The sequence below is a fragment of the Amphiura filiformis genome, unplaced genomic scaffold, assembly GCF_039555335.1.
Source record: "Amphiura filiformis unplaced genomic scaffold, Afil_fr2py scaffold_21, whole genome shotgun sequence".
Taxonomy (NCBI): Eukaryota; Metazoa; Echinodermata; class Ophiuroidea; order Amphilepidida; family Amphiuridae; genus Amphiura; species Amphiura filiformis.
Genome location: NW_027305485.1, coordinates 1,055,840 through 1,078,887, shown reverse-complemented (window position 1 = coordinate 1,078,887; position 23,048 = coordinate 1,055,840).

The following is a 23,048-nucleotide window of genomic DNA, read 5'->3' as shown; positions in this document are numbered from 1 at the left end:
TTGGATATCATCAAATTGTAAATCTCTAGTCAGATTTTCAGTGTGTTAACAACTATGTATCAAAGATGTTACGTTCATGTACAAAACATTAACGTTCTTATCTTGTAAACATTGTATACCCATATAGCTACTTTTGAAGAATGAATGTTCTGTAATTGTCTTTTATTCTTCATCTCTATTAGATTTTCAGTGTATTAGCAAGTAGATGATGTATATGTATCACAGACGTTATGATGTATATGTATCACAGACGTTATACATTCATAAAAACTTTTCTTTTGGTCAACATAGGGTAGATCCTCTTCTATACTATCCATCATATACCCCCTGCATAACGAAATTCAACAATATTCAATATCCAAAGCAATATCATCACTACAATATGCCCCAAAATTGAACTCCCCCACCCCACATAATCGCAAATTGACACGACAGCTTCATTCCAATTCAATTTATTTCATCCAAAACGGTCCTGTGATACACCTTCCCCAATTAAACACATTTGTCTTGCATTTGATCATCTTCTACTCTTCCCTAGAAAAAATCATTATGATACCAAATCCCCGGGACCAAATCTAAACACCATGCCATGGAATTCACCATATCACGTCCAAGCTCACATAATTTGGGCGCCCCATTCCTTTTTTAAAGGAATTTTTATTTAGTTGTGAAAAGTACAAAATATGTGTTTTCATGTTTTGAATATCTTCGATATAGGCCTATTTACATAATTATTTCAAAGTACCCCCCCCCCCCTTCTCTTTCTCTGTCTTAAAAACAAGGCCTACTGATATTGGCAATTGAAGCAAAAATACAAGTTTTTATGCGTTATTCTGATCTGGTATAAATCTACAGCAAAAACACTCACAAAAGTGATTTTTCATGCTTTTCTTAACGTCACAGACTTGTATTTTTGGATAAATCTAAAAAAATATGTTCCTATATTTAATCACAAAAGTCATTTAAAGCGTTTGCGAATGAAATAAAATGATTTATTAAAATTTTTGGCCGTTTTTTATTCGCTTTTTTTGTACAGAAGCGCGTGCAGCCCAACAAACATTGAAAGCCTCTTATAAGAGAGCGCACCACCATTAAATGCGCCATTGTCATACACAGGGAAAGACGCACTTTTGGATCGCGCTCAGCAGTTCAAAAACGTATTTCAGCTATCAAGTTTGGTATCAAATTAAAGCTAATCATGTATAGAATATTATTCTTTCAACGGAACATATTGCTAACCGTCGACTTTTTTCGCTATTTTGCCGCAAAGAAAAAGTATGCAAATTTAACCTTAAAAATCACCCAATTTTCAAAACCGGACATTGTCCAAATTCGCGCCAAAACTCCATCTCTGAAATAAAACATTGGGACTTTTTCTCATATTTTGTCATGTAGACACTTGTCGGAAGCAAATGAGCTGAAAATGGGCAAATTTTGACTATACGTTTTGAAAATAAAGCCGCAACAAGCTCAAATAAGCGGTGGACTATTTTAACCGAATTTCACTGGTACATAAATCGTGGAGTGATTTGGTGGTGCGCCCTCAGAACAAGCCCAGGGAACAAGGAACTTCAGAAGGCAACTATATAAAATGATCTTCCCAATAACCTTGAAAACAAGGCAAGAATGTTTGCAGACGTCTGTGTCAACAGGAGACAAGAAATTCATAAGAGACATAAAACAACTGGAGATCGAGATGAAGAGAAAGTTGCTAACAAGCTCTATAAGGGGGCTGGCATTTTCTTCGGAAGGGGGGGTCCCAATAATACAGGGGTGGGGGTCATAGAATTTTCAGACCCAAAATAGGGGGGGTTATAATTTTTTAACACCCAAAATAGGGGGGTTATAGAATTATTAAGGGCTGGTGACTCAAAATTTTCGCAAGCTGCGCGCGCATTCTTTAACTTCGCAATCGAAATGTGCATACAATCTAGGCCTATGCAAAATTTTTACATGCTCCGCGCGCCTTCTTTACACTTACAATAAAAATTTTAACGCGCTCCACACACTTTCTTCACTTTTAAGCTTAGATTATTAATACACAGATTGGAATTTTCCATGCCTGTGCCCTCTAAGCGTACTCGAATTCAGCTGACGCCGGTACAGCGTACAGACCTGGCGACATCGCTTATCTTACGCGCGAAGTTTCTTTTGTGTACGCTCGCGCTATTTGCGCTATTTTGAGTTTGCTCACGCGGTAGCCTACCTGACTTAGCGTCGATCCCCTGAGGCAACATGCCATGTTTCCACGGTATGCTTTTAAGGTTTTACCGTCGTTACTAAACCTATCGACGAAATTTTTTTTAATTGACATATTTTGTACATTAATATGTGTAGATAATAAATCAGGAGAAAAAAAAACAGGGGTGCCGGACCTCACTTTTGAGCTACAGCCGTTTTAAAAGAGGTGGACATTTCCAAAAATCTCTGTACACTTCAATGGCAAAATCAGCAATTTGCCCAAAATATATCACCTTTTGCGTTGTATAAAAAAAATTGTCGAGACAAATTTTTTTAATTTTATATATGTTATGAAAAAGAAAAAGCTCTGTAAAATCGCGCAAAAAAAATTGGGGGTACCGGATCTAGTTTTCGCGTAAATTGACCAAAATAGGTCAAAAATGCATTTTTTCTGCGACACCATGCGTAGTTAATTGCGTACATGGATATTTTGGTGCGTACCAACGCGCTGGTATGAAGCGCGATCTGATGCCGGATCAGCGTTCATTTACGCATATGGCCACAAAAACGGAATTGTCTGTTTACGCAGGAAATTTTTCACTGTAAAAAAAAGTTACCTAAGATAGGCCTAGGAACAATTATAATGATGTCGACTATTAAGGGCTGGGGTATGAACGTTTGGACAGTATTTATTTTGGGACATTAGAGCACATCAGACATCGAATTGCATTCTGAATACGAAGAATGTCATTCTGATATCAAATAATTTTGATTTTTTGAAATTCGCAATTTAATACACATTTTATGACAAATCATTAAAAATTGATATTTTTTATATTTAACAGTATTTGAAGTAAACTTTATAAATCTGATGATTTATACTTTAAAAAGTGTATGTAGGTGGGATAAAAGCCGACGATCAATTGAAAATTTTGACCTTTCGTATTGAAGATATGGATTTTTTCCCAAAACACCCAAAAAATTAGGTCTTTTGGGAAAAAATCCATATCTTCAATATGAAAGGTCAAAATTTTCAATTGACCGTCGGCTTTTCCTCCTGCTACATACACTTTAAGAATATATCATTATATTTATATAATTTACTTCGAGGACTGTTATATATCAAAACTTTGAAAAATATCAAATTTTATAATTTGTCATAAAATTTGTATTATATTGTGATTTTCAAAAATGAAAATTATTTGATATCAGAAAGACATGCTTCGTATTCAGAATGCAATTCGATAGGTCTGAGGTGCTCTCATGTCCCACAAAAATACTGTCGAAACGCAATAAACGCTCATTTTGGATCCCTTAAGGCTAAGAATATCAAAAAAATCTTAGCCTAATTCTAATTTGGTGTATTTTGGTCACAAGCGGGTGTAAGAAAGACTCCCATTCTGCAAAGATATTGGGCCAAAGAGTTATCAAGTTACACAAAGTGAGTTATTTTCAGCTTATATGTTCACCTGACTCGAATGACCAAAAAGAGGATTTATTAAACATCATTAAAGCGAAGCGTTTGACACCATGCGCGGAAGTGTTTGACTATAATAGGCCTACAACTATTATAGGCATATGCCTACTTAGCATGCTTAGTGCCTTTACCGAGAGGAAAACTTTTTGGTCACAAAAACTATAGGCCTTCGGAATTATCTCGAGGTGGATTCATATCATAAATTGTTGCAGTTCAATTTAAAGCAAAGTTAAACGCTGGGTTGCCAATAGCTGTAGAAAAACGTTTATGTATGACACATTTTTTTTTAAACTGAATAGTTTTGATGGTGTTGTCTATATCGCATGCATTATGAAAATAACAATCAAAAACATTGAACACTTGCTGCAAAACATATTCTTAGTTGGAACAATGTTGCCAAAATAATATATGTCTACAATAACATTTTCACATGTTTTTAATTTTGTTGTAGCGTGTTTCATTATGAAACGTTCTACAAACCTTTAATACGCCAATATACCGTAGTGCTTACCCAACATTTAGACCAAAATATTATTAAAACGAATTAACCAATTTACCCAACACTCGTTTAGGCCTAATGTTAAAAAAAAAACTGATTCTGTGTTTGTTTGGTAGGCCTATAACTTCATACCATCTATTTGACCCTACTGTCGTAGGCCTACTTCGGGGAGGGGGTCCAGGTCCGTTATTACTGGAAGCACGCTGGCAAGATTTGGTTTGTACATGTTGTATTTAATATATTAGAAGCGATCGACCACTTTTTTTGCGCTCAGCAAACATTGTTTTCTTTATTTTTTGGCCCTAGCTATCGCCGGTGCGCAAAAATAGCATTTACACGCACAACACGCATCGTTCTCTGCGATCTCTGCAACGCAACGCAGAACACGACGCGGCGTACGCACGCCTTGAAAACAGGCGCAATAGTCAAGTCGAATCGGCTGACGACGGTAAAACCTTTTAAGTTTTGACGCGCTCCGCGCCTTAGTTCCGGCAATGAATAATTTTTCTTGAGTCTGTGTAGTTGGAAGAGGGGGGGGTCATAAAAATTTTCGACCCGCGATAGGGGGGGGTCGTAAAAAATTTTTGCCCGCGATAGGGGGGTCATAAAAAATTGACTCCTGTCACCGACATATTTGGGACCCCCCCTTCCGAAGAAAATGCCAGCCCCCTAAAGCTCCCTAACACTAGGCAAGAAGATCACAAGAGACACAGCACAACTGGAGACGAGGAGGAGGAGGATGCCAAAAGAATACAAGAAGCCAACAAGAGACATACATCTGGAGAGGAGATGACAGCTGCTAACAATAGACATGAAAATCAAAATAAGAGACATGACAAAAGATGTGACACATCAAGAGATGAAGAGAAGATAATATAGACCTGCAAAGAAAGTGAATGGTAATGAAGCTACTTGCTACTGTAGGCCTATATACCAATACCCAGAGCGTGATGAATAAGAGAACCCTGGGGGGCACTCCAACTTTGGAGGTGACGCGTATGTAGGGCTGTTAAGACCCCTTTTTCAACGTCGCTGTCACCTATTTTTCCATTTGATCTGTCACCCAAAGACCCTTATAAGTTCAATTTTAACAACAACTTTCATTTATCACTGATTTTGTTACTTATTTTGAAAAAACAAAGAAATTTGAAGCCATTTAGAACTACAAATTCGATTTTCGAAGTTTCCGTGGCGCTGTTTAAAGATTCCATTTAAAAATTAGGTCATGTTCTCACCCAATGACTCCATATTTTTTATATTTTGCTCTCACCGAATGCCAAAAATCATGCTCTCACCCAATGACCCCATAATTATTTTTAATATTTTGCTCTCACACCGAATGCCCCTTAGTGCGAAAGTGCCAGCCCTACACCTATATCCATTTCATATTGAAGTGCCCCCCCGAAGAGAACTGAGCTTGAGGCAACTATTGATGATCTAAAACCAGATGTGATATAGGTGTAACAGAGTCCTGGTGTAACAGCACAATAATGGACAGCGAAGTTGCCTTTGACAGCTATGTTTAGACTTGACAAAGCTTCACCAAGCGGTACCGTAGAGGAGGCGGTGTCATTCTATACATTCATGAGTCACTGTCAGCGGTTGCTTGTCACGAGATCAACAATTCCAATGACTTCAACAGCTCAGTGTGGTGTTTGATGAGTTAGAGAAAAATGAGAAAGTGTTAGTTGGACTATGCTATGTACCGAAGTCCTAACAGTACAGATGAGAACAACCGCATTGAAGCTATGCGAGCAACTTGAACATGCTGCAAAAGTTAAGAATGCTACTCACTGCACCTTCTACTCATGGGTGACTACAATTTCTCTGAAATTAACTGGAAGCAAGGCAAGATAGAGAGTGGTGGGGACACGGAAGAGGCACAGAAGTTCTTTGACACAACACAAGATCTATATCTAGTGCAACATGTCGAAATGCCTACAAGAAATAGAGCTAGAGGTAGCCTACCCAGAAACCATCCATGCTTGATCTTGTCTTCTCCAGAGACGAGCAGATGGTAAACAACATTGAGCATCTATAGCACCGCTCGGAAACAGCGATCATGATGGCCTATTCTGGGAGTATGAAACAAAGTCTATAACTTCCAAGGAGTCGACAATGAGACCACGTCATCCAAAAGGTGATTATGTTAAGGTCAAGAACCACTTCAAGAATGTGAATTGGGAAGAAAAGTTTAAAGATAAGAATTGCAATGAAGCATGGAACATCTTCAAAGAAGCGTATGAAACAACCATACAAGAACATGTTCCCTTCAAGAAGAAGAAAAGCAAGAAGCCGCAATGGTTGAAGTCTGGAGTAAAGCGGTCAATTCGGAAGAAATACAACATGTACTGTATCAGCGATACAGAAAGACACAGCAGCAGTGACGTAGCCAGTCATGACGCTCGTCATGGCCGTCGGTTTATGTAAGACCGTCGGTAGACGGAAGGTGTTGGAGAAAAAAAGGGTTACCAATAGGCTATTATTCACGCAGGGTGACAGAAAAAAGGGGAGAATTATCAAAAAAATGATGAAAAATTGTGAATGAAACTGAATTTTACATAAAAAAGAACCTGATGGGGACTGAACCACCAACTCTAGCAGACCGTAAGTCAGACATGGAAGAGCTCAGTGGAGCAGAGTTTACTCTTGATGATATGTAGTAAAGAAGCTAGATAAGTTAAAGCAAGATAAGTCACCAGGTAGGCCTATAGATCAAGTACATGCTAACGTTCTCAAAGAATGCAAGAATGAAATTGCTGTCCCTCTGTTCAGGATCTTTAAGAAATCGCTTGAGGAAGGCTGTATCCCAGACGACTGGAAACTGGCAAGAGTTTCACCAATATTCAAGAAGGGTCAAAAAACCAGGCTTGCAACTACAGACCAGTCAGCCTTACCAGCGTTCCTTGCAAAATCATGGAGTCGCTACTGAGAGATGCCATTCTCAACCATGTCAACCAACACAATCTGCTCTCAGAAGATCAGCACGGGTTCAGAAGTGGAAGATCATGCATGACCAACTTACTCACCACTCTAGAAGACATCACAGGAAGCTTGGATGAAGGATTTGGAGTAGATGTCATAATATCTTGACTACGCAAACTGAGAGCTTATGGGATTTCTGGGAAGATCTTAGACGGGATCAAGGATTTCCTTCAGGATAAGAAACAACAGGTTGGAGTGAGAAAAGAATTGTCAGACTGGGCCGATGTCATGAGTGGCGTACCGCATGCAAGGGTCAGTGTTAGGGCCAATACTCTTTGTATTGTACGTCAATGATTTGCCAGAGGTAGTTACGTCAACAACTAAAATGATTGCTGACGACACCAAGCTGTACAACAGGGTCAAGACAGCTCTGAAGGAAGTGATGCTATACAGGATGATCTCAACCAACTCAAGGACTGGTCAGATACGTGGCTCCTTCGTTTCAATGCATCAAAATGTAAATGCATGCACCTGGGAAACGATAACCCTGAGAGATCCTATGTCCTTGGAGATGATGAAATTGTGGTGGCCAAAGAGGAGAAGGATCTGGGTGTTTACATCACAGATGACTGCAAACCATCAATGCAGTGTATAAAGGCTGCCAACAAGACCATGACGAGTCTGAGAATCATCAAGAGTACATTCAAGTACATTGATAAAGAGAGTTTCTCCATCCTGTATAGAGCCTTTGTTCGTCCACATGTGTGTCCATGCAGGCATGGAGTCCTTACCAAGTCAATGATATCAAAGAAATCGAAAAGGTGCAAAGAAGAGCTACTAAACTTGTACCAAGTTTAAGAGACAATCCATATCAGGAAAGGCTTGAAGAATTGAATCTTTACCCGCTAGAGGTCAGAAGATTAAGAGGAGACCTGATAGAGGTATTCAAAATCTTGAACGGCCTAGAAGATATCAGACCAGAGGAGCTCTTCACCAAGTCACGCAACACAGACACCAGAGGACACAACTTTAAGCTCTTCAAGAAGCAGCTGCACAAAGGCCTGAACCTGAGGAAGTTTTTCTTCTTCCAGAGAGTGGTAGATACATGGAATAAACTTCCTAAAGAAGTAGTGAATGTTAAGACAACAAACCAATTCAAGGGCAAAATTGACAAGTTTTGGAGCAAGAATGGATATGGGGAACTAAAAGGCTTAAACCTATAATTTTAACCCATCAAATCTAAGTTTAAGTGTATTTAAACTTATTTCACACAGCGGCGAAAACACATAACATTAACATGATCTGCACAAGCTTGAAGACTGGCAGAATAGGCCTAGATGGGGAATGCCTTTCAATGCGCCAAAATGCTTTATCATGAAGATTATAGCAACAAGAAGCAACATAGCTTAGGATATGGAATATATTTTCTGCCAGCAAAAACTGCAAGAAGTATATTTATATCGCATCCATACTTGGGAAGAGAGCTAGAGATCAAGTTGATATTAAATAAGTACAGAGGAAAAACACATTTTGGTAAAGCAAACATGCATGGGTGCTGGGTTACCTTAATACCTGTGAAAAAACCTCTGGTTCTCGCACCTGCACCTTGCAAGGAAGCACCTGCACCTTAAAGAAACTGCATAATATGGCCTTAGTGCGACCAATAATCGAGTAGGCTATGCAAGTCCAGTTTTTTTGGGGGGGAGGGGCGGCCAGATTCTGCATGAACTTTAAACAAAGAAGAAGTTTGACCCAGGAGTTGGGATGCGACTCATTGGAAGATGGAAGAAAGCAAGCTAGATTATCAATGGTGTATAAGATAATGAATAACATGGTGGGACTATAAACAATGGAGTTGATCAAAGAACATACACCTCAAGTTTGAACTCCACAGGAGTATTTCGAGCTATTTCGGAGGTTTATTCATCCAAGATCCAAGAACCAGGAAGAAGAACAGCAGCAACTAAAAGTTGGTGTATTTTGTAGCTTAATCATGATCATGTTAATTATCTGTCCGACGATACCGACTCAAACAAGAAAACGAGACTCAACAATGTATTTTCCCTTTCTCCTTTTCCTCCTCCCCGGCATCATAGCTCCATCTCCCCTCCCCCTCTACCCTCCTCACCCGTCCTTCAAAAATCAATGCTTGCTTTCATAGATCTCCCCAGTGGCGGCGCAAAGGGGCGTGGTGGAGGGGGGCGTTAATTCCCCTCCCTGAAATTCCCGCCGATCGCCACTGGATCTCTACCGAGAGATCTCTTTGGCTTTTCTTTGGCTATTTTTTTTTGCTGTTTCTTCGCTCTTTTGCTGAGTTCATGTTCGGCTCTTTCTTTCCTTCGTTCTTTCTTCTTTCTTCCACTCTTTCTTTCATTCGGCCATTCTCTTTCTTTCTTTCTTTCTTTCTTTCTTTCTCTCTTTCTTTCTTTCTTTCTTTCTTTCTTTCTTTCTTTCTTTCTTTCTTTCTTTCTTTCTTTCTTTCTTTCTTTCTTTCTTTCTTTCTTTCTTTCTTTCTTTCTTTCTTTCTTTCTTTCTGTCTGTCTGTCTGTCTGTCTGTCTTTGTCTATGGAGCAGTGTAATACACATAATCATGCATAGGCCTAAACGCAAAATCGGACTCAACTGAAAATTTGCGAATAAACTAATTTCGTGGGTATCTACCAAAATGTCATAAAAAGAGGATGTTAGTAGGTATGTCACAGTGGCTGCACAATAATTCTGTCATACTGTGCACGCATGCATAACAGTGAATCAAAAAGCGCGCGGATCAAAGTTGGCCAATTTTTGAAAACATACATGTCAAAAAACGATTTCCTCGTTATGTTTCATTGATCACAATAATTTGTCTTTTTAATATGTGGTAGGTGAAACATTTCCTAAATCACTATCAACTCCGCCGAAATTAAACACTGCCTAGTTTAAGAGTTAAGACCTGTTTTATGAATTTTTTTAGATCGTCCATAAATCAATAAATATAGGTCTCTCGAAATAGAGGACCTAGTACCACCGCGGTGCACCGGTGCACCGGTGCACCGGTCTGACATACCAGTGTTTGTTATCATGTATTTTTTTTCCTTGGACAATGAGTGAAACACTTCCCTATACCAATTGAAAACTCGGTGCACTTAGGCAATTAACTGCAGTTTCTTTATTCAACATCACAGCAGGTTCATTTTTGACAAAATCATGCTGTATGAATAAAACATAAATAAAATATTGAAAAAGTAAAAATTACATATGCCTAATTAACATAAGAATGGCATAAATATATAATTAGATGTAATTAGCTAATTTGCATAATTAATGACTTTTTGTGTATTTTTGTTACCAAATGAAAGAACTTAGGGTACTTATGTGTGCAAAAAAACCGCATCCTCATATCATGTACGGTTCTCTGTTGGCATTATTTTTGCATATTAATTAGCTGGACTTAGTAATTTTTTAAGCGTTTATTTGTCTGCAGATTGGTCAAAATGGCTAAAATTGTATATTTGGTGGATTTATTACATTTATTCGAGGAGAGATTTTTTAATCTTGTTTTCTTTAACGAAGTCCGGAAAGATATGCAATTAATCTGTGATACTTAAATCAATGCTACCTTTTCAAGTAAGTGTCCGAATAAGCATTACAAATCCCAAAAATTACCATTTTGCCATTTATAGCAATTTGTGGCAGGTTTTCACCCGATTTCCGGGTATCTTCAAGTTGACGTTACATCACTTTGCATTATCCGATTTCAATTCTGTTTTTTGTTTTTTGAAGCATTCATAACGATGATTCAATTAAAAGCGTCAAATAACATGTTTCTGCTGCGCTTATTTTTGGGGTGATATACCTAATGTTAGGAATCGCCAAAGCCAGAGTAAAAAATATGGCAGCAAACAGAGGGAGTATATACGGTGACTGAAAAGATCAGATGCGAAAATCTATCAATTGTACACAAATCTACGGTGTCTGATCTCCGCCAAACTCCCCCTTTTATAATTCATCTCCCCAAATTTTCAGTTTTCCCCCTTTTTGCGAAATGCTTTCCCCCTTTTTCAAATATTTTCCCCTTTTAACTTTTCCCCTTTTAACTTTCCCCCTTTTCAAATAGTTCCCCCTTTTCGACTTTCTCCCTTTTCAAATAGTTCCCCCTTTTCGACTTTCCCCCTTTTCAAATAGTTCCCCCTTTTCATTTCCCCCTTTTCATATAGTTTCCCCCTTTTCGAATTTCCCCTTTTCATATAGTTTCCCCCTTTTCAATTTCCCCCTTTTCATGTTTCAATTTCCTCCTTTTCATATAGTTTCCCCCTTTTCGAATTTCCCCTTTTCATATAGTTTCCCCTTTTCAATTTCCCCTTTTCATGTTTCCCCTTTTCAATTTTCCCCTTTTCATATAGTTTCCCCCTTTTTGAATGTCCCCCTTTTCATATAGTTTCCCCCTTTTCGAATTTCCCCTTTTCATATAGTTTCCCCTTTTCAATTTCCCCCTTTTCATATAGTTTCCCCCTTTTCGACTTACCCCTTTTCATATAGTATCCCCCTTTTCGAATTTCCCCCTTTTCATATAGTTTCCCCCTTTTCGAATTTTCTTTTCACCTTTTACATAATACCATTTAAAAACAGATATCCCCATTAAAATAGTTTCTCCCTCCTTAAATTTTTACTCCCTTTTTTTATTCCCCCGTTTGACGATGCGTAGGCTTTACCAGTAGGCACCGACCATCTATAGTGCCAGCCTTCATGCTTCGATCGTGCATACATGTACAATTCGATATTGAAATAGGTCCAGCCTACACGTTGAAAGCACGTGATTGTCTGATACAAATTCTTGAGCTAAATAAAATGAATAAAATGATACTTATTATGTAATTTATGAATTCTAATTCTATAGGATATAGATCTACATTTAAGAAAAATCATAATCTGAATTATATCATGCAACTAAATATAGCCCCAGGAAAAGGCCAGGAGATTGGAATTCGAATCAATTAGATTGCCTTATTAATCGTTATTATTTTGGACTTGTCTCGACTTTTAAAAAAGACTAGGCTTAATTGCTACTTAATTCTTCATCTAACATATAGGGCCTACTAATTCTTTTTGGATTTTTGAGGCGTGCACCACTGACCGAAGTCCCTGCTTCATTTGTCTGGTCAATTGAATATATGCCATAGAGCCTTTGATTAGAAAGCACATTTTTATTGTTAACGGGATTGTTGACAAACAAAGAATAGCGAAAATTACTCGGAACTGGCTTAAAAATAAAGTTGCATAAAATCACACAGCCACACTTGTCATAAATATGCAATGCCCATTTTGTCCAGGCCCGTTTTATAAATGTATGCTTTTATTGTCATTTCACTGTTAAGACCGCTTGTTTTAAACTTTGGTGCTAACTTTAAAAAAAAACCTTTTGAATATATAGCACAAACAATTCCCGGAACAATTCTTATTAGGCCTAGGCTTCTGTAACAATGGCAGCCAGTTGTTTGTTGTCTCTGACATATCCCTGTTTATAGACAAGTTCTTCACATACTTTCAAACATCATTGCTATGAATTTGACCAGCATAAATATTTATGCATGCCATTTCACCCGTTTAACATTCTGAACATCATTTGGTTTATCAATCATATCGGATTTGCTCTTTGTACAGCCCCCCTATAAACGTACATAAAAGTTGACGGATCCCTAACCCATTGAATTTAGCGGGCGCTTGCACAACAGGCTATAAATCTACCTACGTTGGTATCCAAATTCATGTAGAACGCCTTTCCAATAATGGGTGTAGCGGAATGAGCTCTAGTGAGTGCACGGTACTCTCCAGGGTCCTGGCTTACTAGTAAAGCCTACGCACGGAAAACGGGGAGTACCCAAACAAAAAGGGAGTATTAAAAACAAAAAGGGAGTATTATTTTAAAAGGGAGTATTAAAAACAAAAAGGGAGGGAGAAACTATTTAAAATGGGAACCTATTTGTGAAAAGCGGGAGGAAAGTTAAAGGGATTATTTGTAAAAGGGGAACTATTTACAAAATGGGTGAAAATAAAAGGGGTATTATTTGTAAAGGGGTAATTGAAAACGGGGAAACTATTTGAAAAGGGGGAAATTAAAAAGGGGTAATTATTTGAAAAGGGGTGATTCGAAAAGGGGAAACTATATGAAAAGGGGAGAGTCGAAAAGGGGGAAACTCGAAAAGGGGGAAACTATTTGAAAAGGGGGAAAGTCGAAAAGGGGAAAATATTTGAAAAGGGGGAAACTATATGAAAAGGGGGAAATTCGAAAAGGGGGAAACTATATGAAAAGGGGGAAAATCGAAAAGGGGGAACTATTTGAAAAGGGGGAAATTAAAAAGGGGTAATTATTTGAAAAGGGGTGATTCGAAAAGGGGAAACTATATGAAAAGGGGAAAGTCGAAAAGGGGGAAACTATTTGAAAAGGGGAAAGTCGAAAAGGGGAAACTATTTGAAAAGGGGTAAGTCGAAAAGGGGAAACTATATGAAAAGGGGAAATTCGAAAGGGGGAAACTATATGAAAAGGGGAAATTCGAAAAGGGGGAAACTATATGAAAAGGGGAAATTCGAAAGGGGAACTATTTGAAAAGGGGGAAAGTCGAAAAGGGGGGCTATTTGAAAAGGGAGAAAGTCGAAAAGGGGGAACTATTTGAAAAGGGGGAAAGTTAAAAGGGGGAAATATTTGAAAAAGGGGGAAAGCATTTCGCAAAAAGGGGGAAAACTAAAAATTTGGGGATATGAATTATAAAAGGGGGAGTTTGGCGGAGATCAGACACCGTACAAATCAGAGTTTTATGCTTAATTTTAATTTCAAAAAGTCTAATACTGTATGCCGTGCAATACAATACAATATAATTATGGGGAGCAGGTAAGGAACACGACTTCCAGAGATGCTCTTGGAGAAACTATTTACACATTACAGTGCAAAATACGGCGCAAGTAAACTTTTTTTTTTGACACTGTATGTTAAACTGATTTATTTCGAGTCACCAAGATTAAACCTATAATTAAAGACCATAATCGGTATAGAACTACACTTTTCCACACATATTCACGATAATAATAATTGTGTTATCTTCGAAAAAAAACCCAGTGCTTAGTGCAGTTATGTCCACGGCAAATTCACCGTGACCTTTCCCGGGACCTTTCCAGCCATAAACCCGCTTAGTGAAGATTAAACCGAGATATGCTGATCATGCAGTACTAAACCACTAATAGTAATCGATTGTCCAATGCAAATTTATTATCACGTGATAATATTAATCCAATGAGCGATCGAATTTTCCGCTACGGTCGACTAATCCAATCGATAATGACGCTATTGACATGTACGGGCTGAGCTCCATGCACTGACCGAGTTTTGGGGTATTTTCAATGGTTTGCTGTCATTTACTCATCAAGGCGGTCCCCCGTTATTATAAGGACTATATGCTAATGATTTATAGATTGACATGTAGAGAATAAACCATACTTGATTGAGAGAAAGTACTAAATTTGTACCTATTACGGTTTCGTGACACCCCTCTTCCAAATGCGACCAAGCCAGGGCGGCCCGGTGAAGCAAAAATTAATGTGCATTGGAATAACACGGGAGTTTGGATATAGATGGTAGGATTTCTTACCCATACAAATGTATGGTCCCCCGTTATTAAAGCTTGTACCGGGTTGAAAATTCAGATATTTTGAAAAGAATAAGTAATTGAAACATAGAGCAAGTACTAAAATCATAGTTTTTATACTTTTTTGATATATGACGCTAACTAGTTCATCTCCTATATCTACAACATGCTGGTGCAGCGCTACCAGTACACTGCAAAAACAAGTGTTTATATTTAAACACCATATTGTGTTTATCAGAGCAACACTTAATAAACACATAGTGTTAGACCATTAACATGAATTATGTGTTTATTAAGTGTTGCTCTGATAAACACAATATGGTGTTTAAATATAAACACTTGTTTTTGCAGTGTAGGGGTCAATTGCCTATTGTGAGTGCTCCTGTGTTGTATGCATACATGTAGGCAACAATAACGGCATGATGGAATAATGAAATTTATAGTAAGGGCACGACGGGTTTCCGTACTTTTCCCACAATGCATTGCGTTCAAAACAGAAAAACAAACATTTTCACAAAAATCATGAGCCATGCAGCTCTACTCGGAGGCAGAGGAAGCCATGGAGAGGAAGTTATAGCATTGTCATATTAATTAACGTACACTGCGCACAAAAAAGTACGGTACGCGTAAAACAAATACATATCTTAAACTTAAAGACACTAAAACCTGTAATCAATATTATAGACTAGATTTCGCGGTTCTCGGGTTGGGCGGTTCTCGTGATAGGCCTATCTCTAATTACCCAACACCCGTTACCGCGGCTGTGTACTCTAGCCATTGTTTCTTTCTCAAAATTGAGTTTTTATGATATGTTTGTACCTTGTTATGTTTTTTATAAATACAAGGAATGAAAATCCAGATTTGTAAACTCCAACTGCAATATTTTAAGGATTTTATTTCACTATTCCACTCGTGTTTGAAATTGAAAAGGAAAGAAAATCTTTGTTGTACCAGCAAGGTACACGCGCGCAACAACTCATCGCGTTGCGTATCGCGCAATTTGTTAACGCACAAATACGCGACGCATACGCGACGCTTATCTGCATGCGCGGCGCATCTTATGGAAACACCACGGAAGCACTGATTTCACAAAAACCTACATTACTCGTTGACTGCCGATAAACGTCCCAATAAATCGGACTTAGTCACCGGTCAGTTCTCATGATAGATTTCCATGGCTAACGATGGTTAACTGTGAAAACATGTTAAAGGACATCAAGAAAATGTTCTAAGTTATTTATTTTGAGCTCTTTCGAGTATCGACGAGTAATGGATATATTCTGTAGATTTAGGTTTTGTCTGTGACTGCTAATGTGAGGCCGTCGTAGGTCGTACGGGGCTCAAACTCGGTGGGTGGGTGTAGCTCTGTCCTGGCAAGAAGAAGTTTATGTTCGTTAAGTCATCCGACCCCGGCCCCCCCCTCCCAGGGGCCATTTGAGGTCAAATGACTAAAGACTGTCATATGGGCATGAAACTAGGTCGTACGAGGCTCAAACTCGGTGGGTGGGTGTAGTTCTGTCCTGGCAAGAAGAAGTTTATGTTCGTTAAGTCATCCGACCCCGGGGCCCCCTCCCAGGGGTCATTTGAGGTCAAATGACTAAAAACTGTCATATGGGCATGAAACTAGGTCGTACGGGACTCAAACTCGGTGGGTGGGTGTAGTTCTGTCCTGGCAAGAAGATGTTTATGTTCGTTAAGTCGTCCGACCCCGGGGCTCCCTCCCAGGGGTCATTTGAGGTCAAATGACTAAAAACTGTCATATGGGCATGAAACTAGGTCCTACGGGGCTCAAACTCGGTGGGTGGGTGTAGTTCTGTCCTGGCAAGAAGATGTCTATGTTCGTTAAGTCATCCGACCACGGGGCCCCCCTCCCAGGGGTCATTTGAGGTCAAATGACTAAAAACTGTCATATGGGCATGAAACTAGGTCGTACGGGGCTCAAACTCGGTGGGTGGGTATAGTTCTGTGCTGGCAAGAAGATGTTTATGTTCGTTAAGTCATCTGACCACGGGCTCCCCTCCCAGGGGTCATCTAAGGTCAAATTACTAAAAAGTGTCGTATGGGCATGAAACTTGGTAGGTACAGTCAACATTTAAAGCAGCATTTTTGAAGGTCATTTTGGGGTCATCCAAGGTCACCACGGGTCATCTGAGGTCAAATTAGTAAAAGCTCATATATGGGCATGAAACTTGGTAGGTACAGTCAACATTTAGAGTTATAAGTTTAGGTCATTTTGGGGTCATCCAATGTCACCCTGGGGTCATCTGAGGTCAAATTAGTAAAAATTGTCATATGGGCATGTCACCATCAGCCTGGTAATCGCGCCCAGCCGAGAACCGCCAAATATGGGTAACCGCCTAGTCTATTTTAAAACTGATGCATCAATGACTATGTTCATCATGTCATATAGAGGCCTTGCATGCGACGTATCATCCCGTAAATATGGCGGACTACTCAAATGCATTCAACAAAAGCATGATTGCAATCTACCGTGACAGTTCGTCTCACACACATAATCCTGCACTACGATCAAATAGGTTGATGACAACATTTGATTGAATGGACTGCACTCCGCCATAACTACGGTGAAGGACACCGGTTGAAAACCTTTGTTTGGAGCCAATCAATAATTTCATGCAGGGCCTCTATTGTATCATTCTCACATAGATATAGAAATACTAAATTCGTTCACTATCTATATTTTTACTTCTAGTAGAGCTCCAATCTAAGGGTTAAAGTTTTTAGCATAGGCCTATTGAAACTAAACTGGTGAAATATGGGACAAAAGTGGAATAAATTCGCGCAAAGCGCTAAAAATGGCATTTTGTGGCTATAAAATGGCCAAATATGAGGTTAATTTCGACACAAACCAATACACAGGCGTCAATATTGGGGGTGATTATATTGACCATCCCCCTGGCAAAATATTGTATGGTATAAAATAAAGTATTTTGCCCCCCCCCCCCCGATCTACGCCTAAGTAATTTAGAGCCCTGTGACTCCATCGGTCTCCCTCTCCCTCGCTCTCCTTCCCCCCCCCCTTCCTTTTTTTCTTCCTCCCCTTGGCGGAAACTCTAATAGGCACAAAGGACCAATATGCGATACGTAATCTATTTCCTCTTCTTTCTATATCTAACCTCCTTGGGCCTACATATTAGTACTGATATATCATACGCTGGCGAAATTACGTAATTAATCGGATTAATTAACATACTGAGCAATAGGTGAAAACAATTTTGACAAAAGGAGTTGTCCTTGTCAATTTGTAGACATGTACTTTTGATTATTTACATAGCTTCTTCTCCAATCACTGTGTAAAACATCCATCCAAAAATCTGATTGCTATTATTATATGGATGAATGGACATATCACAAAAGGATTGCTTATCTCAATAGGGCATGTACTTAAGCATTTTTTTAACTGACCGGCGTTATTGGGCGTTTTATCGGAGGTCACCGAGTAATGCCGAAGATCAAAATCGATTTTATGTATTGTGTATGTATCATAGGACGCTCGTATTAATTGTCTCTATGCGCTTGAGAATTCAACAATATAAATAATGGTAGCTCTATTATAATACACATTAATGTTTTAAGCAGATAAAATTCCAAAATATAATACGTTTTCTGCCTTTGCTTGTCACGTGGTAGGCCTATGTTGAAGTTGCGATTATATTTTTAAATAAGTTTCAGCTGAATAACAAGAAGACAAGTGGCCTAGTGGTCTAAGGCGCTAGGCTCATAGAGTACTAAGCGTTGCGCCGTGAGTTCGAACCCCGCCTCTGCCAAACTTTAAAAGAAGTAAATTAAAATTTGAATTTTTTTAATTTCATATTTGGGAAATGTGACTGGGAGAATTTAAGTATGGTGTGGAGTGGTGTGACAGGGCATGTACTTTAACTGGCCGGCGCGGTCCGGTGACTAAGTCTTTATTGGGCGTTTTATCGGCAGTCAACGAGTAATGGTGGTCAAATGGCTCCGTTTTAGCTGATAAAATGTGGGTTTTTTTATTTTCTTTCCCCCGATTTAAATATCAAGTTATGAATGGATTTCGCTCAAACTTCTCAAGGGGCTGTGGATTTACCCGATGTTCACGTAATATAAGTTACAAAAACGAAAACTGTCGCATTCTCCTGTGAGATTCGATGAAAGTGCAAAATGTGACCACTTTAAACTTCAACGGCCATTATTTCAATGTTCATTTTCTCGGTAAAATGACGATTTAGGTACACGATAACTCAATAAATACAGCATCTATAGGTAAGCAAATATGATCATCGTAAAAAGCATGATCGACTCAAGAAACGGTTTTCTCATTTTTTATATTTTGGTCTATTTCCGATTTTGGGCATCATTTTGTGCAAATAGGCGTTTTTGAATTTTAAAAAGTTCATTTTGATGCCTTATATGGTCAATATCTCATAAAATAAGGCCAATATCAAAAAATAAAAAACCGTTTTTGGAATGGAGCCTCAAGATTGAGCTAAAAACAAAATAAAATATTTTGGAAAGAGTGTTTTTTGTTATGATGTACCTAACAAATATTGCCAAAAACTCACTTTTTTGTGATTTTCTTCAAAATTGTTGTTTTTACCCCAAATCTGTATTTATATTAAGATTTATTGATGTCTTGCCTTCATAAAAATGTATACTTTTATATGTTTTGCGCGAATAATTACAAAGTTATTGCACTTTTACTACATGCATGTCTGAGAGTACACAGCCACCTTACCCATAATACTTATCCTGACCTTTCAAACGATATAGGCCTATTGGTCCGATCCCAGACAAACAAGTAGTATGTCTATGGGTCCGATGAGATGCACTGTATGTAATGCTTTCCGATGCTCGCACTGCGCCCGTCGGTACTCCGCACACTACGCGATAGCGCACCGCTCGCACGCGTTAGCGAGCCACGCGCACGCTATAGCGCGCGGACAGAGGTACGGACGGACGGACGGGCGGACACGCCGTAATTAGGCGGACACGCCGTAATTAGTATTAAGATATTAAGATGGGTCATCTTATTCTGCGTATTTTGACACCTCATTCGGCACGATGCGACTTTATTCCCTCAAGTATACCGATTTGAAGGGAAAAGGAAAGCATTTCAAAAGTGCCATAATTTCCTCCTTCATGCAGGGCGAGTCCAACCGGCTTCTGTAAGGGCTCATTATAGCCTGACAGATCAGCACTCACTCAGTGTGCTCATAACTAGCGTGTTTGTGAGAAAAATCGATGTAAACTTTTATCACATCATTCACATGCTCTCTTTTTTTTAATTCAAGTTGGTATAACATTGTATAAGCTGAGAAAATAATGTCGGACCGTGCATGGTGAATGAGGTATCTAAATACGCAGAGCAAAATTCTCAATCTATTGACTATTTATTTGACATTAGGTTTAATGTCTCTAGATATTGCTTTTGTTTTAAGTATACGGGTACTTTTTGTGCGCAGTATATATTATAGGCCTACTAACCTAGAGCCGCAGAGGACACATTCAGCCAGAGCCTAGGCCATACACCTAACCGTAGTCTGTGTATGGGCGGAATTGAGGTGAAGTACTTGATGACATCCTCGATGACATCCTACCACACTCATGAACACCGGATGGAGATCAGGGTGGCTGAAAAACAATTTACCACTGTTCACAACTTCATAGGCGTAGACCTGCACCTTACATGCAAAATAATGATAAATAAAAATTCCCTTTAAAAGGGAAGGCCAGCCTCAATGCAGAAGAGGTCTTGTAAATAGTTTGGGTCACCGTGAAAGGCATTTTTAGGATCACGCTTACATCCATGTTACATGACAGTTCACCAAACCATCAATGGTGAGAACATGCACACTGAAACAGCAAAAAACATTAACTCCTATAACTCCTGTCAACTCTTTAATTCATTACTCCAAATTGTTCTGTATTTTTGTCTTTACTGCTTTTTACCCATGCTTATTATTAAAATCAAGAAATACACTGCAGTTGTTAGTTAATTCGCTATGTTAACTCAACTTACATGCACATTTTATTTTAAAATAATTTTATATTATTTCGCAATGTATATAGTTTACTATAAAGTAGATAGTGGCAAGCACATGATATTAAGGAATTATCTATCCTATCATGTGTCGTTTTATGGATAAAAATGACTCAAAATGCTATTGATGAAATAGTTGCTATCATGAACATCAGTTTTGCCTTTTCAACGGGAAAAATCCGATGCAAAATAAAGTTTTTAGGGCCTAGCTATAATATGGGCATAATTTATGCATGTAGGCCTATAGTATTGAACAATGTACCCATTTGACATGCACTTATAGATAAATAAATTGTCTTACTTTATTAATTTAATAACTTCTATGTTATAAATAAAATGACACATAACATAAGTGAAGCTACTTTCTATCTTTTTTTATTTGATTCATAAACTTACAGTCAAAACACACAAGAGTGAAGATTGCAGTGAGTAATCAGTCCTTTATAAATGTTCTTGCCACCATCTATCATATAGTAAACTATACATTGCGAATTAATATCAAATTATTTTAAAATAAAAATGTACATGTAAGGTGAGTTTATATTATGTTATATGGCGAATTTAAGGAGTATTTCGTGATCCTAGCATCCTCTTTTATGACATTTTTCAGTAGATATCCACAAAAAAGCTTATTCTAAAAAATTTCAGTTGATGCCGATTTTGCCTTTACGAGTTATGCATGGTTATGTGTACACAATGTGTTGCAATTTTGTTCTGGTATACCAGAACGAAATTCAAATTTCACGATTACTTTGCTAACGAATTAATCTGCAAGAAATATTTTGTACATAAACATTATGTAGCCAGAGGTTTCCAGTGATATAAAAATCTCAACTTTTTTTGAGAAAAGTTAGGGGATGATGCTGTGGATCACGAAATGCCCTTTTAAATAAAACCTGCAGTCAGTGCAGTGTAGTATTTGTGACGTGGTATATCGAAAGCAGACACTTTTGGGCAGGATCGTAAATGGAGAAATAGCCAAAAATCTACCCGGGGTGATTTTTTCACGATTTGGGTTTATGATGTTATTAATGTTTAAAATATTGTCTGACCGGAATATAACTGGCATGTTGTATTTTTGAGACATTTTTCAAGGTAATTCCTACTCTCAACATTGTCAATAATATTTTTAAAGGCAGCTTATCTATTATTAATATTAAAGGCCCATTCAGTGATTTGCTCATCCGGACGATCGTAAAAATCATCAAAATTTTGGTACCGTACCTTTGTTATTACATAGATGTGCTAAGTCTGCGAATGGTTCAGCCAAAAGCCGTGTAGGCCTATTTAAGACAAAATAAGACATTTTACACGAATCTGTATTTTTAGATACTGACACTGCCAGTATCTAAAATTAGCTACAAGTATTTGAATGGCGGGGCTTGAACTTCGTCAGTACTGCTGTTTTCTTCATTTTTTGCCAAATTTGGCATTTCAAAAATACCAAATGACAATTTGAATGACTTAGGCCTATCCTTCTCTTTTAAGCAATTTATAAACAATTTTAATTTTTTACTCTTGCACTGAGATCACTGAATGGGTCTTTAAGAAATGTGGCGTATCATGTCAAAAACAGACATCTTTTGGACAGCTTATAAATTTGGAGGCTTTCACATAAAGAGCTATAAAAAACCCCGCATCATGGATAGGTTTCTAGGCCTACAAAAACGATTCTCTTATAAACCATCATGCGCACAGTTTCCACCTCGATACACCTGCGCACACATTTTCGTCCAAGAGCTCTCAAGCATTTAAGCAGTGAATTGTCTCCGCACAGAGTTTGATTACACTACACGGTTGAGTGCATATAGCAATGTAAGAGTTGTGGAGCTTCTAGTTGAAAAATGGGCCTCTTTGACTGTTTTTTTTTCGAAACCTCAAGTGTTCCCTTCATCCAATCAGAATTTTTTAAATATCAAACGAAAATTAACGTACGCAACACTTCCACCATACACTTTTCGTCACTAGGTCAACAGATAACGCAATTCAATGTTATAGCAAGCTAGAGGCGAATGTGGAAAATCTGTTGAAAACTACCTATCCAATCACATTTTTTGACCAAAATGTAGGTTTTAAAAGTCAAAACCTCAAGTGTTCCTTGATGAAAAAGCACACTTATATTGTCCATTATACTAGCGTCACTAGAATGAGCAATGGCCAATTCTCTTTAAATTGCAAATCTTGTGTAAAAAAATTACTATTTTCGCCTGTTTTGTCATACGGTTGTAAATTCAATAAACTATGACTTTGCTAAAGAGCGTTTACAAATTTTGAACCTGAAAAAGGTTACTGAAATTCAAGAAGAATTAGCCA